This window comes from Battus philenor, unplaced genomic scaffold (assembly GCF_028537555.1).
Source record: "Battus philenor isolate CCGP_79_NKW_IND1 unplaced genomic scaffold, ilBatPhil1.0.hap1 SCAF_12, whole genome shotgun sequence".
In the NCBI taxonomy this organism is placed as follows: Eukaryota; Metazoa; Arthropoda; class Insecta; order Lepidoptera; family Papilionidae; genus Battus; species Battus philenor.
Genome location: NW_027181674.1, coordinates 7,170,398 through 7,190,690, shown reverse-complemented (window position 1 = coordinate 7,190,690; position 20,293 = coordinate 7,170,398). Strand labels below are relative to the sequence as shown.

Sequence of the window (20,293 nt, the reverse complement as noted above, 5' to 3'; positions counted from 1 at the left end):
GACTTAAGCCTAATTATTGTCAGAACTGTATTTGTCACAAAAGATAATTTAACTAGGAGAAATTTCCCCACTCCGCTGCGTATTTAAACTATCGTCGGGCGTTCGCACCACACACTGTAACTCAATACTCGCACGAATGTACACAATTGCATTTGGGGTTGCATTGAAGAGCTGCCACATCTCGTTGTTATTGTTTAAACAGGCTCGCCGTGCAGAATCTGACTGACGCTTGACTACCTCATTTTGACTAATATTCAGTTTGGTTCTACGAACAAAATGCTAGTTATTATGCTCCATTATGTGAAACATTTATATTATCATCATTACTATTATTTCAATCGATGGAGGTCTACAGTTGGATATAGGTCTCCATCCTAGATTTTTAACAGAAGAGTTTAAAAACAGCCCTCCAGCGTTTTACACCGGCTTAACAAGGTCGTTGGCTCACCTCGTGGGTCGACGTTCTACGTTGCGCTTGCTGATCTACACTCCAGAACTTTAAGGCGTCTGTTTTGTGCGCTATATGGTTTGCTCACTGCCAGTTTAACTTGCTAATGCGCTGGGCTATGACGGTTGTTTTCTAGGTATCGCATTCCTGATTCGATCTCGTAGATAATAGAGGCTTATATTGAACATGTTGGGTGCTATTCCAAGTACAACTTTGAGAGACAGACGACTGAACGCTGAATTCAGGGCGTTTCCTGCCGGTTCTATTAGGCATCTATGTGGGAAGCCTATGTGCAGCCGTGGACTATTGCCAAAATGATGATCAGTCTGTATGTAAGTTTGTCGAAGCGAAAACTAATGCCCGTAAAATTACGTTATAAAATATAAAATCGATTTGTTCGTTTTCTCACATCGCGATTGTGAATCGAAGAGTTCCAGATGTAAAGATACAGGCGCTGCGAATGCACCGCGACCTATGAGCGTCGCTTATCGCGTGCCGGCAAAACGCGCTGTCGCCTCGAATTAACACAAGCTTTTGTTATCGTTCAATTTGAATCCGCCGCCGGCTGCTTTATTATTTTAATGAGACTCAATTTTCAGGGATAATTGAATGGACGTTGTGCTGCTTCGATTATTATTGCGTTCTATGCACAACTATCTACAGGTGATGTTGGTGCAATTGATTTTGGCACGTGACTGCTAGTCGATATCGATAATAGAATACAATATAAGTTGAACTGAGACGTACGAAATTGAAACAGATTCATCATCAACATTTCTGATTGATACAAAATTTCATCACCTTAACATTATCAGATAACATCATTTACATAATATAAAATACATGGGTATATATGTTTGTATCATATTTATTGTCAACATTAACTTCGTTATAATTTCAGCCGTATGACGTAAACAGATGTACCAATACGTGATACATGTGTCAATGCATTTAACATTTACCTTAGGGAGCTTTAAATGTAATTTATGCACATACAATTAATTTTAAAAAATTACATAATAATGTGAGCTGAAGCAAACGGCCGATATCTCTACCTAAGTACTCATCACCATATCTTTGGAACGATAAGGCTAAAAGTCTTGAAATTTAGCTTTGCTGATTTCTTTTGTCTAATAGAAATTAGCTAAGAACGAATTATATTATATTCCGCTAGCAAGGAGTTGGAAGTAGCGTTCTTAAAAAATGAATGTTTTTTAGCACATTAAAAATAACCAAGATATAAAAAAGAGAATAATTTGATAAAATAGTGTAAAGACTTTAATTAAAAAACATCTGCACAGCTAAGTTTTCAGTTTACACGTAGGCTTGGTATTTTTTTTCTGTAATATGACAATAAATTAGCTAATGGTTTAAATTACGACTGAAACCGGTTATCAAATATTTGCGCTGGTAGGAAACTGTCGCCAGCACGACCCCACCTACAAACAAAACGTTACAATCGTACCGTTGAATTATACGTGACTTTATTTCGAATCTAATGGCCGACTAGTTTTACCTATAGTTAACGTTGACTTAGTGCCGGCAGTTTAATTAAAGGGGTGGGTTTTGATTTGTCGCTAGCAATATAAAAGTATGCGTTTAATATTGTGATTGCAGACTGCTATTTGGGTTATTCCATAATAATGGGGCGAATGGCGGTGTAAAAGCTTGCGACAATATGAATGCTACGTTGTTTAGCTAATTTTAAATGACACGACAAAATTGGCGCTGTACGCATAAGCTATCTTTGATCAAATTGATCAAAAAGTTTATCGCTCGATATTGAATATATAGAATGTCAAATATAACAGTTTGGGAAAACAAGAAAAAGCTTATTGAAATAAGACTATAATTTTTATTTAGAACAAATTCTATTTATTTTCCTATTTCAAAGTTGAATGAAGTAAAAATTATTTTTATACGTAGTCTATGAAATCTTTCTCCATATGCATAAGAAATAAGAAAAAGGAAGCAATAAAAAAAAACGAAATGTTACGAAGTTCTTTGTCATAATCAGAAAAGAGAAGAAGAAGAGAAGCAGAAAGACCAAGGTGACCGACGTAGCTCAAAGAATTGGTCGTCTGAAGTGGCAGTGGGCGGGGCACAACTTTCCGTTGTAATAAGGCATCGGCCTACCCCAAAGATCGCCAAGATGATCAGTCTTCCGCTGCCTGTATCTAGCAACTTAACTATTTCTGTAACTTTCTGTCTTTGCTAACTTAGTACTGCCAAAAGTTATTCGCTTATCGTATTTCAATAGTGTTTCAGCGTGATTACTTTATATAGAATGATTGAATATAGGTATAAAAGCTTTAAATCAATACTTCACTTTTAAATCATCTTTAAGTCTAACATATACATGGTACTGGTTTTTTTTTTTAAATTTGTTTATTAGTTTACTTATGCACATTTGTTTTTGTAAGTAATGTCGCAATTCTCAGTATCTCGCAATTCTAACATTAGATTGTCATTAGTCATAGTAAATAAACTTATGGAAAATGACTGCTACTGTGTTATTACGTCGAGGAAAATTAATAAATACATTTTTTTCGTGATTATTATGCGTCATTTTTATAACGCTAATAAAAAAAAAACAAATTAACAATGTTTCTTCTGTAAACATGACCTGTCATTGATGGGGTTATGAAATTGATTTCATGATGTTAAATGCTTTGTTTGTTAGAGGGCTTTTATATATCCGTGTATACTCGTAATAAAAAATCTCCTGTTTTTTTTAAAAAATACTAAGAGAATTGAAAAACGTTGTGTTAAAGTTGAATGTAATAATTTAAATACACAGTTTGACAGAAAATGCTATATTTAAAAAAAAATGTTTTTACGTTATGACCTGTATGGATTTTCCTTTATTACAGAACGATTACGCACGGCAGCATGATATTAAAGAAATAGAATTAGAATAGAAATTACGTCATAGGGTATATAATAATTTATTTAAATTTATTAATGGTAAAAATAACAAAAACATGTGTCATAGATTTTTAAATGTATTTTCTGCACGTTTCTAGTGTTCTCTCACTTGATTTCGGCTAGATCTTGATGCATGGGACATCTTGCATACTGTTTATAAATCTGGCGAAGTCAAGTGATTAAAAATAGATGTGAAACTTTAAAGCTTTTTGATGACATATAAGCTACACATCCATCTCTTTAAAGCTGTTTCACTTGTGACCAATCATCCTGTATATAGAAAACGCTTCATTTGTAACCAAAGTGAAGAATTTCAATACACCGACTTAATTAAACGAAATTCGGTCGGATCTCAGGCATTTCAGAAGTTTAGGCGTTAATAAGCAGGGCCATCTTTGAGAAATACCGATTGCTATCTTTGTATACTTCAACTGCGGTCAAAGACAATACATTTTTGTAATCTTTGGCAAAATTTTATTAAATCAAATGTTGAACCCTTAGAAGCCTGATTTACGAAAGTGATTTTTTTAATATTACTGTGTTTGCTTGAGGGTCTATATGAAGGGAAAAATAGATTTTTTTTAATTTCGTTGGAAAGAATATTATACAACAGTAAAATACGTACAGCCAACCTATAAAAAAAAGTAATAGTAATGTGAACATTCGGTTTAAAAGATTGGTATCAAAATTGAAACTCTAGGTTATTAAGGGTTAATCTGTTAGCGGAGTTAGCGAGTTATAATTAATAAGGTGAGCGTGGATATAGAGGTGATGTAATAGAATACTGCCGGACGGTACGTTTAAAGAGATATGAGGTGTGGGCAGCGTGGACGACCGCAACCACGGCACGCGACTCAACTCTCCCTAACGCGTTTGGTTTTCACCGCTTAGTATTCATCTATTTGTTAAGAAAATTGTTATAATTAATTCAATAAAACAATTATTTTCGGGAACATTTATTAATTAATTTTATTTTTGTTTCTCGAATAGGAACGACAACAACAATAAGGTATACAAAATTAAATATATTTCTCTATTGTGTCTACCAGACCATGCTAGCTTATATCTAAACCTTAATAACCGAACAAATAGAAAACTATTTCAAACGGCTCTTTAAATATTCGTAATATTGTATGTTGATTACTGCCAAAATTTTATATTTTTATTAAAATGATATTATAGGTAAAAAGTAAATCAAACGATTTAAGAAAAAAAAAGTGAATAGTAGTAGATCGTGTGTTCGATTCCCGAAATACAATCTTATATAATTCACAAAATTTTTCACTTTGTACAATAACTTTGTATGATTTCCACTGCTCACAATAAAATTGATGATAGAAGATTGACAGAGGATGGGCAGCAGCTTCTTTTGTGTACCATAATACCACACTGCGATCGCCATCCCGTCAGCCATTATGGTATATCCCCCATAGATACCCCCACCGAGGTCTTAAGCAAGAAGCAACATTTAAAAATAGTAATGTACAATCATGAACTTTTTTAAAAAATAACTTACTCTATAGGGTCTTAGTTTAAATAAATATTGCAAATACTTTAAGTTGTTAATTAATTATGCTGTCTGTGGTACTTTTGGTCTTGTATGTATACCTTTTATTAGTGCACATATAAGATACTGGCATTATTGTTATTAATATCATTTCAGCTGAAGGACGTCTACTGTTAGCCATGGGCTTCCACCATAGATTCTCATTAGGGCTGGTTGGAACCGATCCGCATCAAGTCTTCCGGCGATCTTAATAAAATGGTCAGTCCACCTTGTGGGTGGATATCTTACACTTCGCTTGCCGGCCTCGGTCTACACCCTAGAACCTTGAAACCCCAACAGTTGTCTGCACGCTTTGTGGCCTGACTATTGCCAATTTAATAAGCCAATCCGCTGGGCTAAGTCGGATACTTTCGACCTAAGTCTTCATTCTTGATTCGATATTGTAGAGGAATCCAGGGCATAGCACTCTCTATAAGTCGTTGATCGATTGTGAAATTGTCAATGAGTTTTTTTACCGTTAAATAAAATATTTGAATTCGAAATACTCCATCCATATTATTTAATAGTAAATTAGTTTCATGTAAACATGAAATTGATGTCTGTAGTTAATAATACATTATTATTATAATAATGAAAAGGTACATTTAACACATATGTAAACATTTTATATACCTTTATGTGTTTGTATAACGCACGTAGTGTTACAGATAGAATATATAAAAAACTGTGTCTCGTTACATCCAAAAATTCAGAGAGAACCGGTAAAGGAGACCTCAAGGCGAGAGCGTGAGTTTTGACAGTTATCCTCGCGTGACTAGTGGAGCTTAAAACGGCTTTTTTTTTCTTGTACACAATTTCGTGCAAATTGATTACGTCTATTAACTCGTTTCTTTAAAGTGACGGCCCTTGTCATTAAAGATGGTTGAGGTTTGTTTCCGTCTTTGAGTGAAATTCGTTTTTTGGTTGGTTTATTAGTGGTGTACAAATTTAATACGAAACACTAAAATTTGAGGTAGTAAAACTTGGAGTAAAACTTGTTTCAAAGTGACCTTTAGGTTTTGGCAGTAAAGACCGCACACCTTCAAGCTCAGCATAGGATATCCGGACAGACAACGTTGTTATGGGAGGATATTGGTTTCGGGCAACTTTCAATCGGTTCTTTCGGAAGTCACCGGAAGAGCTATGCCCAGTTTTGTCCAGTTTTGGCCGTCTTAAATCTTACATAGTGACGATGACTTATTATCGATTATTCACCAAAAATAATATTTTGTACTCTGTAAGTTTTTTTTAATAATTTGGGCTTAATGAAACATAATATTTTATGTTTGATTACATTCTAATTCGCTTATGTGCTAATCACTAATAATATAAAAAGTTATATGGAACAAAACATTCGATCCTGTCAATTTCAAAGCCTAAACAAGAAAGCAATCTTAAAACTAGCTTTATGAACACAGAATTAGTTATAACGTTCAGGTCATATTTAAATAATTAACAATTTCAATTTTGAATCGCATAAACCCGCTTCACTATTTACACAATTGCGTAACATAAAAAGAAAGATGTTCCTCGTGTTAACATCAGTCTCGTTTAATTTGTTATATTTGTACAAGATAAGCGACGGAGACGCTGGGAACGGAAGTTAGTGAATCTGACGTGTGTCAAGTGGGTAGATAGCGTGTTGTGAATGAAGAATATACTGTTTAACCTTATATTATAATTAGATTTTTAGACATTAATTTTAATCAATTTACACATAAAGACTAATATTTATCTTTTAAAAACTAAATTACAATTAATCCGTTTAACGTGACGATCTGAGTGGGCTGAGTCTATCGGCTGACGTAATGAAGACATGATGACTTTTATTAATATCTAATAGTCTTATATAAATATTCCTTGTGTTGCAATTTTTTCCTAATCAAACGTCAACATCGATCTCCTTTATCAATTAACGAGACAAAAATCTATTCTTATTTATCGATGAGCTAAAATAAGTATTGAAAGAATTAATCATTACCCGGATGTGGAACACAATAGAATGATTCCCACATGCCCCAGACAAAACGGGGTTTAAACATCATCTAAGCGCTGAAATAACAAACCGATTACGCCATGATCAGTGTTACATCTGCCTTTAAATGATAAGCTGATGGAGGTTTCAGACTTACTTCTGAAATAATTTTTAAAATACGCACCGATGTCTTGCCTACTTATTGTATCTGTAGACGTATTTGATAATAAACTTATTACAAAAAAAATTTAAGTTACATGTTTATTATAAACGCTTTAAGGTTATCACTTAGAGAAAAAATTAAAACAGTACTGGTAGTCTCACTCACCGATCCAATATTTAATAGTTTTATGATGTATTATCAAAACAAATCTCCGCTAGTTACTACGAAGCGTTTCGAGTACGTTTCGGCTGCAATTGTTCTACGCCTAAATGTTTTTGATATTTTAGGATAAAACATGATTTTTAAACTACGGATATGTAAAAATTCATTACTAAAGAATACCCACTTAATACATGACTGATATTTTTGTTTATATGTTGGTTTGAAATCAATAGTAAATTACATTTTGCTGTGTCCAGCATATCGTCGCTATCTTAAAAACATAAAAAACGTATTATTTTTTGCACTAGCAACATCACCTGCGTCAACGAATAAATTTCTAAAGAACTGAACCGGTACAACTGGCATTTAATGAAATGGAGCACCGACGTGGATATTATTAATGGCTGCTAATTGTATTCCTTACACACAAAATAATCGAAAGCGTTGTTTGCCAATTAATACATTATTTTTACTCCCATTTATCTGTTTTACTTTTATTCACTGATAAATATCAGTAGATGTGGCAGTTAATTAGTTATTAGTGGCTCTTTTATATTTATGCACATATATGTGCTTAGAAAATAAGAACAAAAATATTGCTAAAAGTATCAAAACTTGTTAATTCCTGTTCAGTACAAACAGAAGCGGTCGATACAAAAGGACTTAACATGTTTTTTTTCATATTTTATTATGAACTTCTGTTCAACATCCAGATGTGTTGGTTTGATCAAACAAAAGATTTTTCAGATGTACTCACATACAGTCAGAATGTAACTATTACGTTCTTGATTTATGAATAACACTAGTTTACTTTAAAATTCTCGCCGGTATTTTAAGAAGCATAGATACATTGTATACGTTCGATTGAAATATTTTTCTGCTAATAATGTATTAAATTAATGTAAATTATTTCAAGAGATGTTTGGTTCATTCAGTTATAATTTTTTCCTAAATTATGTATTTTGAAATGGAAATAACAAACACTTACGGCTGCTAGAAATAAACATCTCTATTCTTTCTTCAGAATTTTAATTTTTTTTCTTTATTTAATTCACTACGTAGTATGTCGTAATATGCAACGTTCGTAGTAATTCATACTTTTATTTTCTAATAATTTAGAATATCTGTTATAGCCAAATACTGGCTGAATATAGGTTCATGTTTTAACCAAAAAAAAAAAAAAAATGTTTACAACTTGATTACTCTCCATGTGTCGCAATCTATCGTATACAGTAACAAATAAAGACAATTTCCTATCCGGTGCAATAGTAGTGTATGGCGGCCAGATTCAAGGCTCTCTCGGAAATCCACTAGCCTTGGTACCTTTAAAGAGTTCTTGGGCTGGCCATCCTCTTTGCCGTGTCAACTTCAACCCACAGAATCTGTAAATGCCACCAGAAATGTAACTTCGATCTTTAAATACAAAAAAAGTAAAAAACAAAATCAATTTGGGGCGAGAAATATTATCGGTATGAAATAACGTGTATTTTAGTAAAAATATTTCTTTAACAATGCTTTGGGTGATGGGTAATTACGTCCGTTGCGTATCGCACTCGGCTGGATCTTTAATAGATTATTTCCTAGCTCGTTGTCGACAGCGCTGATGTTTTCCTAATAACCTGTTTAACAAATCATAACGTTTATTTTCGTTCGGCACCGTACGATCACATGTCCGGGACTCTATTCTGTTTCAAATCTCTAGCGTGTTTATTTTCTTTATTTTTCGTTTTTCATTGAACGTACAAAATGAAGCTGAACATGAGTTGAACAAAGGTTTGTTAGTTATTAAATTATTCTGTGAATAATTGCTCGAGAGAAACAGAACAAAATTTTGTGTGCGTGGGCCGGTATTCGAAGATACTTAACTTAGCAAAGTTATTTATACGATTCTTCGTGAGTCGAAATCCAGTTTGTCTTATAGTGGGTTCATTGATAAATATTGTATTTTTATAGGTCATTATTTATTAAACCAGATTCTTGATAACTAGAAAAAAACGAACTGCGCTTAGCCCAAGAATATTTTTTGTCATATTCGAATTACACATCATTAAAAAGCAAATTAAAAGTTGTTTCTTTACTAATAAAAAATATTGAAATATTCAAAGCAGTATTATCTCATCGTATCACAATTAAAAAAATATATTATAAATTATATATTCAAAATTACATAATAGTTAGGTGAAAATTAAATTATATATTTCAAATTTGTGAAAATAGATTCATCTGTTAAAAGTGTTTACATTAAAACAGGCGCATTTGTTCAAGTTTTTTATAATAAAATAGGTCTACTTTATCTTTCGAGTGTCGTTTTAATGGAGGCTGATGAAAAACATGTTTGATTTTTTGTCTACAATAGTTAAAAGCGGCCGATGGCATATGACTTATATGACTCGACAATATTTGTTGCCAGAATTAGACGGAATTAATTTAGGAACTAACAAAACGTGTTCCTGGCAGGTAGCAATTCTTTTTTTAATGGCCGCCCCAACTGTCGGTATAAAGATGGCAGGAACAGTAGCTAAACTTTTTCATTGTTCCGATGAAGCGTGTCAATGTGAATAGAAACCTATTTCATATTAAAAGAAAACCAATCGAAAATTAATGATTGCAATGGCAGAAAATTTGTTAAAACGTGTCGAATTTGGAACTACATTATTCTTGGCGCCACAGATTAAAAACTAATTACGTGATCTAACAAAATAGTTTTTTACGTATTTATCAGCGTGAAAATATTTCCGTTTGATAAGAATAACGTTCAAAGTAAGAGATTGTTGCAAATAAAAGTAGAAACATTTCTGATTTATAATGTTACGACTCCAAAACTTTATTAATAAATGTTTTTGACAAACGTAAATTAAATTTTATTGTAATAGATGAGGGCGTAAACCTTGGACCCACGGGGCGTGTGATGTGGTCACTCGTACAGAAATTGTATAATTCAACAGAACGCAACTAACGAGAAAAGCCCTGTCCACGCCAACACGTCATTCCAAACAAAACGTGACAAACGCAGCACTCGATAAACGTACGAGTGGAGAATGAAAAACGTTTACAGTAGCAACCAGTTCAAATTTGTTCAATTTTTCATTTTTGCTTTTCATTTAAAACATTCAGTTTGATTGTTTATATATATAAGTACTTTAAAAGGGTGAATTTATTTGGTGGTTATGCAAATTTATCTCAATTGATGTATGGTACACGATATTAAAAAAAATCATTTAAAATTTTAAAAACTGATAAATAGCGTTTTCAAAATTCGGATTACTATATGGTAAAATTATTTATTTTTCTATCTATCCCTGCAGACTTTGTATAGCCAAAACTTATTCAAATATTGTATTCCTGCAAAAAAATCAATTACAATTATTTTACACGTGGTGCAGAGTACAAAAGCTTTGAAGTTTTTTGCTGAAAAAGGAGCTATAAATTCACCTCTTGATCACCCTGTATATTACTATCATGGAATATTTCTATTATACTTAAAATTAGTATGTTTCCATCATTTGACAGTTATTTTTGCCCGTTTTAGTAATAAATAGATGGTTTTTCATTTAAATATATGTTACCATTTTTCACAGTTTCTTTCTGCTTTTTCTTACATACACCACAACCATAAAACTTTGCGAAGCAGAGTAGAGTCAAAAATAAAATAAAAAAATAGAGTTAATAATCAATAAGAGTTATGTTAAAAGTTCCAATGTTGAATAAATGAATTTTATCTTATACCTTTATCTTCATCGCAGGATGTATTTGCTTCTTCCGTAAGAAATAGTAATTATTCCTGATGATGTGTGTTACGGATTGTGATTTTACTAGTAATTAGTTCTTAGATTCTCGGTAGGTTTGATAATGTAATCGAACTTTAATGTACTTATAAAAGTATGTACTTGTTAGACATATTCTTAATAGAAATGCTTGAACTTAATTTGAATCTTGATAGATTTTGATTGTTCGAACTTACATTGTTTTGTGTAAGTTATCATAAAGGGCATATATTAGAAAGACGCAAGGAAATGAAATAAAATTATTATACGTCGGAAGCCATTACTGTCTTCGTGGGGTGGACAAAGGAAAATTGTGAGACGACTCTTCAACGAGTAAGATCGAATTACACAGATGGAGTCTCTCCCGCTCAAATTCTTTTTTGAGTAATGTTAAAGTAACAAGTCTCTTATTGTATTATAACAGAAATATTTCATTCCTTTATTGAATTTAGAATTAAATAGTTCATTATAAAAGCACCTTACTAAATATTTAACAATGTAGAGATCTGAAATATTTTATTTAAAAGTGTCCCCATCGTTATATCGCGTTGGTAACTTTGAGAAGAAAAGTGAATAGGTTATAACTAAGCTACTATGACGCGTTCTTGCTTTTGCCTTGCTTGGCAGAAACCAATCAAGTCTGTATCTCTACTTAAAGACAGGAGAGTTACAAGTCAAGAAGGATAAAGATGCTTAAAATAAATAAGTAAAGAAAATCTGACAGGTTTAATAAAAGTTAAAAATAACTGTTTTCATTTTTAAGCTGTTTAAATTGAATCATGTTATGTAGCAGTATCTCAAAGTACAAAATATCTTATAATTTAATTTAAAACAAAGCTCAAAGAAGCCTCTCACGAGTGTTATTCTTTACGAATGTTACAAGACGGATTTAAAGTCTTTCTGTAGATGACGTCTCTTTCTTCTTAGCAGTCGTCGAGTTTCCTTTGTAATTAAATATTGAAATTAAGAAATGAACAACCGCTAATTACAGGAGCTTGTCCCTTGGGGGCTGATTATGTTGCCCCGGCATCCGTAGAAAGGGGTGTCGGAGAGTGGGCTTCTGTTACAATATAATATTAAAGATTTTACTCGTAGTGTGTACTTTAGAAAGCTTGTATATAGTACTGAAATATTTATTAACGATATTAATGATTGCATCTACTGTATTCTCCAACCATCATTGCTATAATCTTTTCCTATATATTTTCTAAAGGAAACTGTAATATATACTGTAAACAATAGCATGCAATAAAAAGAAAATATATCTATCACACAAGAAACATAAATTTAATGTTTGGACGTTTCAATTATCCAAACAGAGTGGCGTGCGTTGAATTCGTGCCATAGACTATAAAAATAGGCAGAGAAAAATACGTAATCGTCCCTATTTTGCTAAAACACGAGTTACTCAACACTTGTAATAGAAAATTGGAAATAAACACAGTCAGTTTGTGTTTTATTTTATTGATTTTATTACACAACATGACGAAGTTGAAATATTTTACATACGGCATTACATGTTAATCTTTAGAATAAGTGCTGGGAATGTCTATATTAACTGTCATGAAATGAAAACACTGTGAGATAGCTAATACCCTATCAGACAAACGTAATTAGTTTTGTAAATAAAATGCCTCGGAGAAATTGAAACGTAGAAGCTACCTGACGATGGCGCTGACTTGCTTTATTAGTTCCGCATTGTATTCTAGAGTAAAACATGACACCCGGCATAAAGCCGACCGGCCATTGCTTTGCTTACGTGTTAAGTTTTTTGTTCCTGAATGATATTGGTTGAAATTGCTGCTACATTGAAGTGATATCTTTAATCTTAAGAGTTACTTTAATAAAAAAAACATTGCAGAACACATTAAAGAAAACTTTTTAGAGGTATTACTTAAATAGTACTGAACCTTCGTATCGCAGACAGCAGTTGCTGTTGTGTTAGAGGTATTTATATTTGTACGTAAATATGCAGAAATTTTACGTATCCTTAGGGCAGGTAACATTAAGAAAAGATCTGGGCTCATTTGAACACAAATCGTTGCAGGCTCGAGTTATGAACGAGAAACTTTTTCCACCCCACGCATTTTTTTTAATTTTTTATTTTTACGACACGATTAAATGTGGCTTTGCTTTCACTTTTTATTGTTACGTTGGACGTTCCCTCTAATTTTTGGCTTCAATTAAATTTCCCCGCTTTATTAAATCATTATTTTTGATGGCATCATGTTTATTACAAGAAACGTGCTTAGTTTTTTTTTTCTTTAAAATTTAAATGAAAAGAACAATTCCACATAAAAACTTTATAAATTTATGATGTCATGCAAAATCAATAATGTGCATCTCTCTTTTTCCTCAGGTACTTCTCAAGGTGAATAGGTATTATGTTTAATCAAGTAGAGACATCATCTAGCCTCAACCGGAACTCGTTTAGGAAAATAGAGCATCGCTTTTTTAATAAACGAAATCATTTATCATGTTTGTAGTGAACCCAAGACAAACTGCTACTGCGTTTGAGTTTGCCGTAGATAAGATTACGTGCGTTTGTTTTACCTTGCCTACCGATTCCCGAGCCATTTTTAAGACAGTGCTCCATTGTTTGTTACTTCCAGACATAATTCTGGGCCAATAATATTTTTATGAACGGGGTTATAAGCCATTGACCACAGTTCAAATCAAGTTAATATAATATTTAATGCAATATTTCACATTTTACCTTCTTTTTTGAAATATGTTTGCTTAATATAGTTTTGTAATGCTTGCATGAAATTTGTACAAAAGTTGCATTAAATATAGTCGCTTTTTAAACATTTAATTATAATGTTTTGAACGTTTGCGTAAAATTAAGTGGAGAGGACTATGCTCGAGATTTATCTACGAGATTGAATCAGGAATGAGGAGGTCCATAAACGAGTGAAAGTAAATCGACATAGCCTAGTGGATTACCAAGTTAAAGTGGCAGCATGCAGACCACATAGAGCGCGGAACAGATAGATGATAGACGCTGGGTTCTTAATGTTTTGGAATGGAGACCACGAACCGTCTGGACGTAAGTTCGACGAACAGACTTGGTAAAGTCGTTGGGAGATGCTGGATGCAGGCCGATTTCAATCATCTAGAATCTAGTGATGGACGTTCTACGGCTGAAATGATGATGATAATGGAAAAAAAATTAAAATTTATTTATCAGAAACTACGATTGCGTATAATGTCAATTTTAAATATCAATACCTCATTTATTTGCTAGAAATCGTCCCTATGCTGAGTAAAGAAAGTAACTATCGTAAGTATTTTAATGGACTATTACAAGTCCGGCTGCAACCACTGTAACACAGGTAAAAATAATTATTTAACTCGCGGTACAGCGGTTCTGGTTGCACTATAACCAAACATGAATAAGCCTGTAGTCCGGTATTAGGAGGTAGTCATATTTAAAAAAATCTAATGTGGACAACGCTCTTCTCATCATGCAATCAGATAGTTCTGGAACAATAGCTATACAGTAGTCATTCTGAAAGAGGAGGAGGCCTTAACAGGGAAGGATGCCTTTAACGAAATACATGGAATAACAGGGAATAACAGCAAATAGGTGCTTTTAGGTCTTCATAATAACTACGGCACCTTTGTCATATTCTCGTCAAAACATGAGCGGTTTTCCTAGCTATAACAATGATACGCCACAAGCTTTGAAGATCTTCGGTCTAACCATGATACCACGTGAAGTTTATTATTATATTATTTTATTTAACCAACCAGTAATCAATAAAAACGATATTAAAAATAAAGGATGAGTAATTTCACGCTATTATTTATAAATTTTTATTTAAATAAAATGCAAAGATATCATAAACACGTCCCTGCAATAAATAAATAAGATTTCAAAAATTTTACAAAGAATTCATACTCATTTGCACTTTTTGTTTTCCGTATTCAATTTTACTTATAGTAAAAATTTATTTAGTTTAAAATTTCAGATAAATTAATTTACTATATAAAAAACAGGGATAACGATTTCTTTACACCGTTTATTTTTTACGTTAAACAAGGGATATTTCATTTACTAACAAGTATAAAAAACACCGGATGCAACTTGATAGGAACTATTGTTTTCTAACGGGCTACCAATAGATCTGACGCTTTAAAGATAAAGAACCGTTTTTGGAAGAATTTGATTTAATGCATAAACATTCCCATGCGAGTTATAGAGCGACGCGTAAATATTCCCCTTCGGACGCATAGCCGGTACAACTGTAAACATAATATGACTATTAGCTTGCGATAGGCTGTCAGCGACTTGTATTTGGTCTTTTCAGTTTGTTAAAACTCCCTTGTAGTCGGGGAAGGATGTTTACGCCCCGTAAATGTTATGATTTAGTGTCAGTAATTGGTAGTGAGTGTGAACACGTACACTAAGAGTCGAGAATAGTAACACAAATATAATAACAGAGACCCTCCTGTCTATACATAGCGCGTGAACAGACGGCTGCGTAGCTGGGCTCTTTGCACTTACCTGCTTACTTTACTCTTTGTTTTTTTATTCGATAATATGTCGTAGTTGTCTACCGTATAGTTTTACGTGTAAAATATATTGTTTTAAGCAAATTAATCTACTGTATTTTATTGATTTGTTAATACAAAGTTACACATTAATAATAGTCGCAGAAGGTTATTAAAAGTTTCCCGTATAGAAAGATGCACAGCCTAGACAGAAGACAATACAAATTTGTTATATATGTTGCATAATTTGTAGGGTCAGGTTAGGCATTTTACTATGAGATCGTATCAGAAATAAGGAAATCCGTAGACGAACGAAAGCAACCCGCATAGCCCTACGCCTTGTTAAGCTGAAGTATCAATGAATGGGTCACATAGCTGGTTATACATAGTCTTAACGTTTTGGAGTGTAAGCCACGGACCAGCGAGCATAGCGTACGACATCTACGCGAAAAGGTGCACGGATCAATTTGTTAAGGTTATTGGAAGACTTCTTATTGTAAATCTATGGGGTACGGTGACGATGATAATGAATATAGAAAGCCGTGTGTACATTTAATATTTAAAGTAATTTTTAGTCATTTTTTTAAGTTTTTTAAACTTTTTGTCATTATTAAAAATGATTTTTAAAATTATTGAAGCCGCGTGGCTCTAGCTAAGTCACAACGATGATTATGTTCTTAACGCGATTGCACTATAACTGAAAAGATGTCTTTTGTATTTATAATTAAACATATTACTATTGAAATTTTTTTGGGGACTATTTATGATAATATTTTTTGCTATCCATCACGGTATCTGGGGACTTTTTCGTAGCTGCTATTTGATCAGTGCCACTGGTGAGTGATGAATATTGTCAAGCAAATATAACATAAAGCAAAACTATCAGCGGTGTGAGTTACACTAGGGTAGGGTTCGTTTACAGTAGTGTGCAAAAGAAATGCGACAGCCATTTATATGAGTATATTCTTGATATAAAAATTGACAATATTATATATCTGTTTTGAAAATATAAGAATAGAGAGAGCATTATCTAACGTTCGTTTAATGATAACATTTTTAATTAATGTCGCGTCGTTATTAAAACATTTTCGAGTCTGTTTATTGGATATTAATTATAATATTCGTTATATAATCATTTACGTTTTGCTACGATTTCAAACAGTGAGAGACAGTAGAGATTATACGGCTAAAAAAAAAATGTTTTTCACTTTATCTTTTAGGTTTCTTTCACTAGGCGACCGTCTCTTAACCAGAAGTCATCTAATATTATATAAAATAAAGAAGTAATAATATTTATTTTCTATTCAGGCATATCATGATTTATCTCAAGGTGATGATGATAATTATATCACAAGGTGAGAATGGTCGCATTGTTCATCAAGATCTTATTTTTAATTTCGTAAAAGCTGAAACGTTATGAGTAAAGCGCATTACTATAATCAGGTGGTAACCTTGTTGTCCTCATGAACGGTTTATCTCAGGCCTAGTTTTAGGCGCCAATCTTAAGTTTGAGAGTATATCTGTTTGTTGTGTGCTCCTAATTAAGTTTGTTCTACTTGTTAGTAGAAGTTAGCACAGACGAATGCGAATAAGTTTGACACCAAGAGGACACAATACCTAATAATTATTATATCACCAATGGACAATCTTCATAATTATCATCATGTCAGTCGGTAGATGCCCACAGTGGGACATAGGCTTCTCTCAAAGATCGCCACGGTAACCGATCTTCCGCAGCAACCTTCAGCACCCATAACCGTCCATCTACGCCGCGTCTATCAGCTCGCGGTCGGTGACCTTGGTTCCCTTTACTGATTCGATCTCGTAACAATCTCCATATATTTGGGTACTAAGTTCTCCCCGTCTGTTTTTGATTTAAGCGATAATCTTATTCAATTTGTAGTGCTTAATAATGCTTAAAAGCTTATGTCCAAGTTACTCGTATAAAAAGTCCTCAGTTCCGGAAATAAACCTTAAGTACCTGATGTGGCTTTAGCTTGTTTGTTCGTTTTGCATGTTGCTTGCCATAAATCGTTTGGAAATCGTTCCGTAATAAATCGAACGCATTTTAATGGCAGTTTATCGGGTCGAGCTTTGCGGTATTCAGATTACGGGTACTAGCTAAGTGGTGGCGGCTCGGCACGTGTCTCCTTATCGGTGTCGTTCGACACTTTCAATATTCGATTTCGACGACTCGCTCCCTCGCTGCATTGTACTCATCCGCTTATGCGACTCGCTGATTGAAATACAAAATAAGTATATGTTTTTTGGAATATATGTAATCAGAAATCAGAATACCCGTAGGTGAATAAAAGTAACCGATAGCCCAGCGGATTTGCAAGTTGAAGCGGCAGCGCACATAGTGTGCACAGCGGATGGCCGCTGGGTCCTTGAGCTGCGAAATCTTATATTTCCTTATATTTTCGAATAAAAAATGATATTTTCGCATAAAAACATTTTCAATGAGATTTTTGACATTAAATTCTGTTTGAGATTTCTTTGCGATTCTCACAATAATTTCAAATTTTAAAAATTATTTTCGTTGACAACTGTAACTATTTTATATCTTTAAATAGTGATATGAATGTAATCAGAGCTATGAACTCCTTATCGTCGTGTAACAAGGAAATATCCAACGTCACCTCGCACTCTGCACCCTAAAGCGTAACCGAAAACGGGACTCGCCGCAATCCAAGCTAATGGAGTGTCTCATAATGACGGCTGCTGACATAAAAATAAATAGGCGAGAGTCGGTTTCTGCGTAAGCCGATACTATGATAACAGCATCGCTCCCCCGATAATTGCCGAACTTGGCCGACGCCTCTACCGCTTAGTTGTAACGCAGTGCGGATTAGTTGCTTCTAATATAATTGGTTCACGTTTATGATTGTCTCGTAACTTATCTGGAGTAACTGGTAACTACCATACATTCGCTGCTATACACCACGTTAGGAATTTGCTTCTTATTTCATTCAAACAATGTATTGTACCTTACCTAAAGAAGAATCAGCAAAGTTTCAATCCGTGGAATTAATGATGTAACAGCGAAGCCGAGTGCCGTTTCTGTAGGAGCCCTTGGATGTAGTTACAGTATAGATATCTATACCAAGCGCCGTTGGCTATCCATATCTGCTACTTCGGATCCGGTAAAACTGTAAATGCGAACGAGGAAGCGTCTAAAATAAAACTTAAAAAAGATATCAAATAGCCACTATTTAAATTACATTGAAAATATATCTATCTTAGTATAATTCATTACACTTTATAACTCCAATACCGTGAGGTGATGGTCTACGATAATGCGTGTTAAAAGTTAAGCCGAGTCTCCATGGCCAGATTACCGTTGCTCAACAAACTATGGTTAGGACTAACTAGGCTATGGATTTCTCTACGAAATTAAATCCGGAATAAGGAGTTCCGTAGATGACGAAGACGTAGACAACGAGAACGAAAGTAGAAAGTGGTGGTGAGTATGCCACATAGCACGTAAAACAAATGGCCGCTGGGGCTTTGATATTCTGGAGTGAAGTCCACGGACTGTAAAACGTTCTCCCTCAACATCATCTTATAAGACGACCTAAATAAGATCGCCTATCCAAGTGGACTACAATGGGTACAGGCCGCTTCCAACCGGTCCCATCGCACACCAAAATTACACAATATCACAATATACGTAAACGAATTACGTAAGAGTGATACTATTAATACATATTCGTAATATTGACTCTCAGCGTTATGTAGAACATAAAATATTTTAAAAAAATCTACCTTATTCAATAATATATATTATGTAATGTAATAGTAAAATTCTAATAACAAATTATTAAGATGTGATGATATGATTCCTGGAATATTAACAAATATACTTTTTAACGTTTTTATTTTTGATAGATGCCGTCCGTTTATACTCGTATAAAAGCCAAAGGCCATACAGGCTTTACGTTAGTACCAAAGGTACTTTATAATATCCTTTTTCCTTGGCAATAGAAATCGATCATGGAGGCAATTGAATTGTGTGTTATTTCATAAAGAAATGTTGGTTCCTTTAAAGTGTTTGTTGTCTTATAGTTTAAGTAAAAGATACAAAAAATGTTATAATTTTGCACTTAATTCAGTTTTATTACGACATTACTTATTTAATTACGTTGAGTTGGTATACCACAAACGAGTAGTTAAGATTTGGTCAGTGCGATGGGCTTAGGGCAAAGATTTAGGTGACAAAGTTTATTGCGGCCAAGAATATACTGTTGTCTATTACTCGACCGTAAATCACGGATGGGAAAACAATAAGCGTGAAATTGTGGAAACTAGGGCCGTTGTCTCGTGGCGTTAAATCTTAGGGGAGTGAAATAAATAAAAATAAATCTGTGCCCTCCTCCCTACGCGAGAAGTTGATTTATTAGATAAGACTTCCAAAGAAGCTTATTTGATGCGAAGCTTATGATTTTACGAACAAATAATTCGTTCGTTCCGCAATTATTGATTACTTAGCATCCTCCATTTTGTGATCTTTATTGTCTTGGTTATTGACATTATCATTAATGGAGATAGATTTATTTTATTTTTGTACAAATCCTTTTACTTTTTATTTATAAACTCTGCTGGAAAATCAGCGCAAAAATCTTTTTTTTTTGTAACAACTTATAAATAGTTTCGAAGCCTTTATTGTAGTTTAACCTTTTTTGGTAAAGTTACTTTATTTCGTTGGGGTTCATCATCATCATTGTTTTAGCCATAGGATGTCCTCAATTGATTTCCAATAGATGAACTCCAGTAGGACGCGGACTGCATCCAGCGTCTTTCATCAATC

The 20,293-nt window shown here is 33.5% G+C and overlaps 1 protein-coding gene across 1 annotated transcript in view; it reads left to right on the top strand.

The window, feature by feature from the left end:
• Positions 1 to 20,293, top strand: part of dac (dachshund) — a 172,241-nt gene that overhangs the window by 50,035 nt on the left and 101,913 nt on the right. The gene's annotated exons all lie outside the window — the stretch shown is intronic.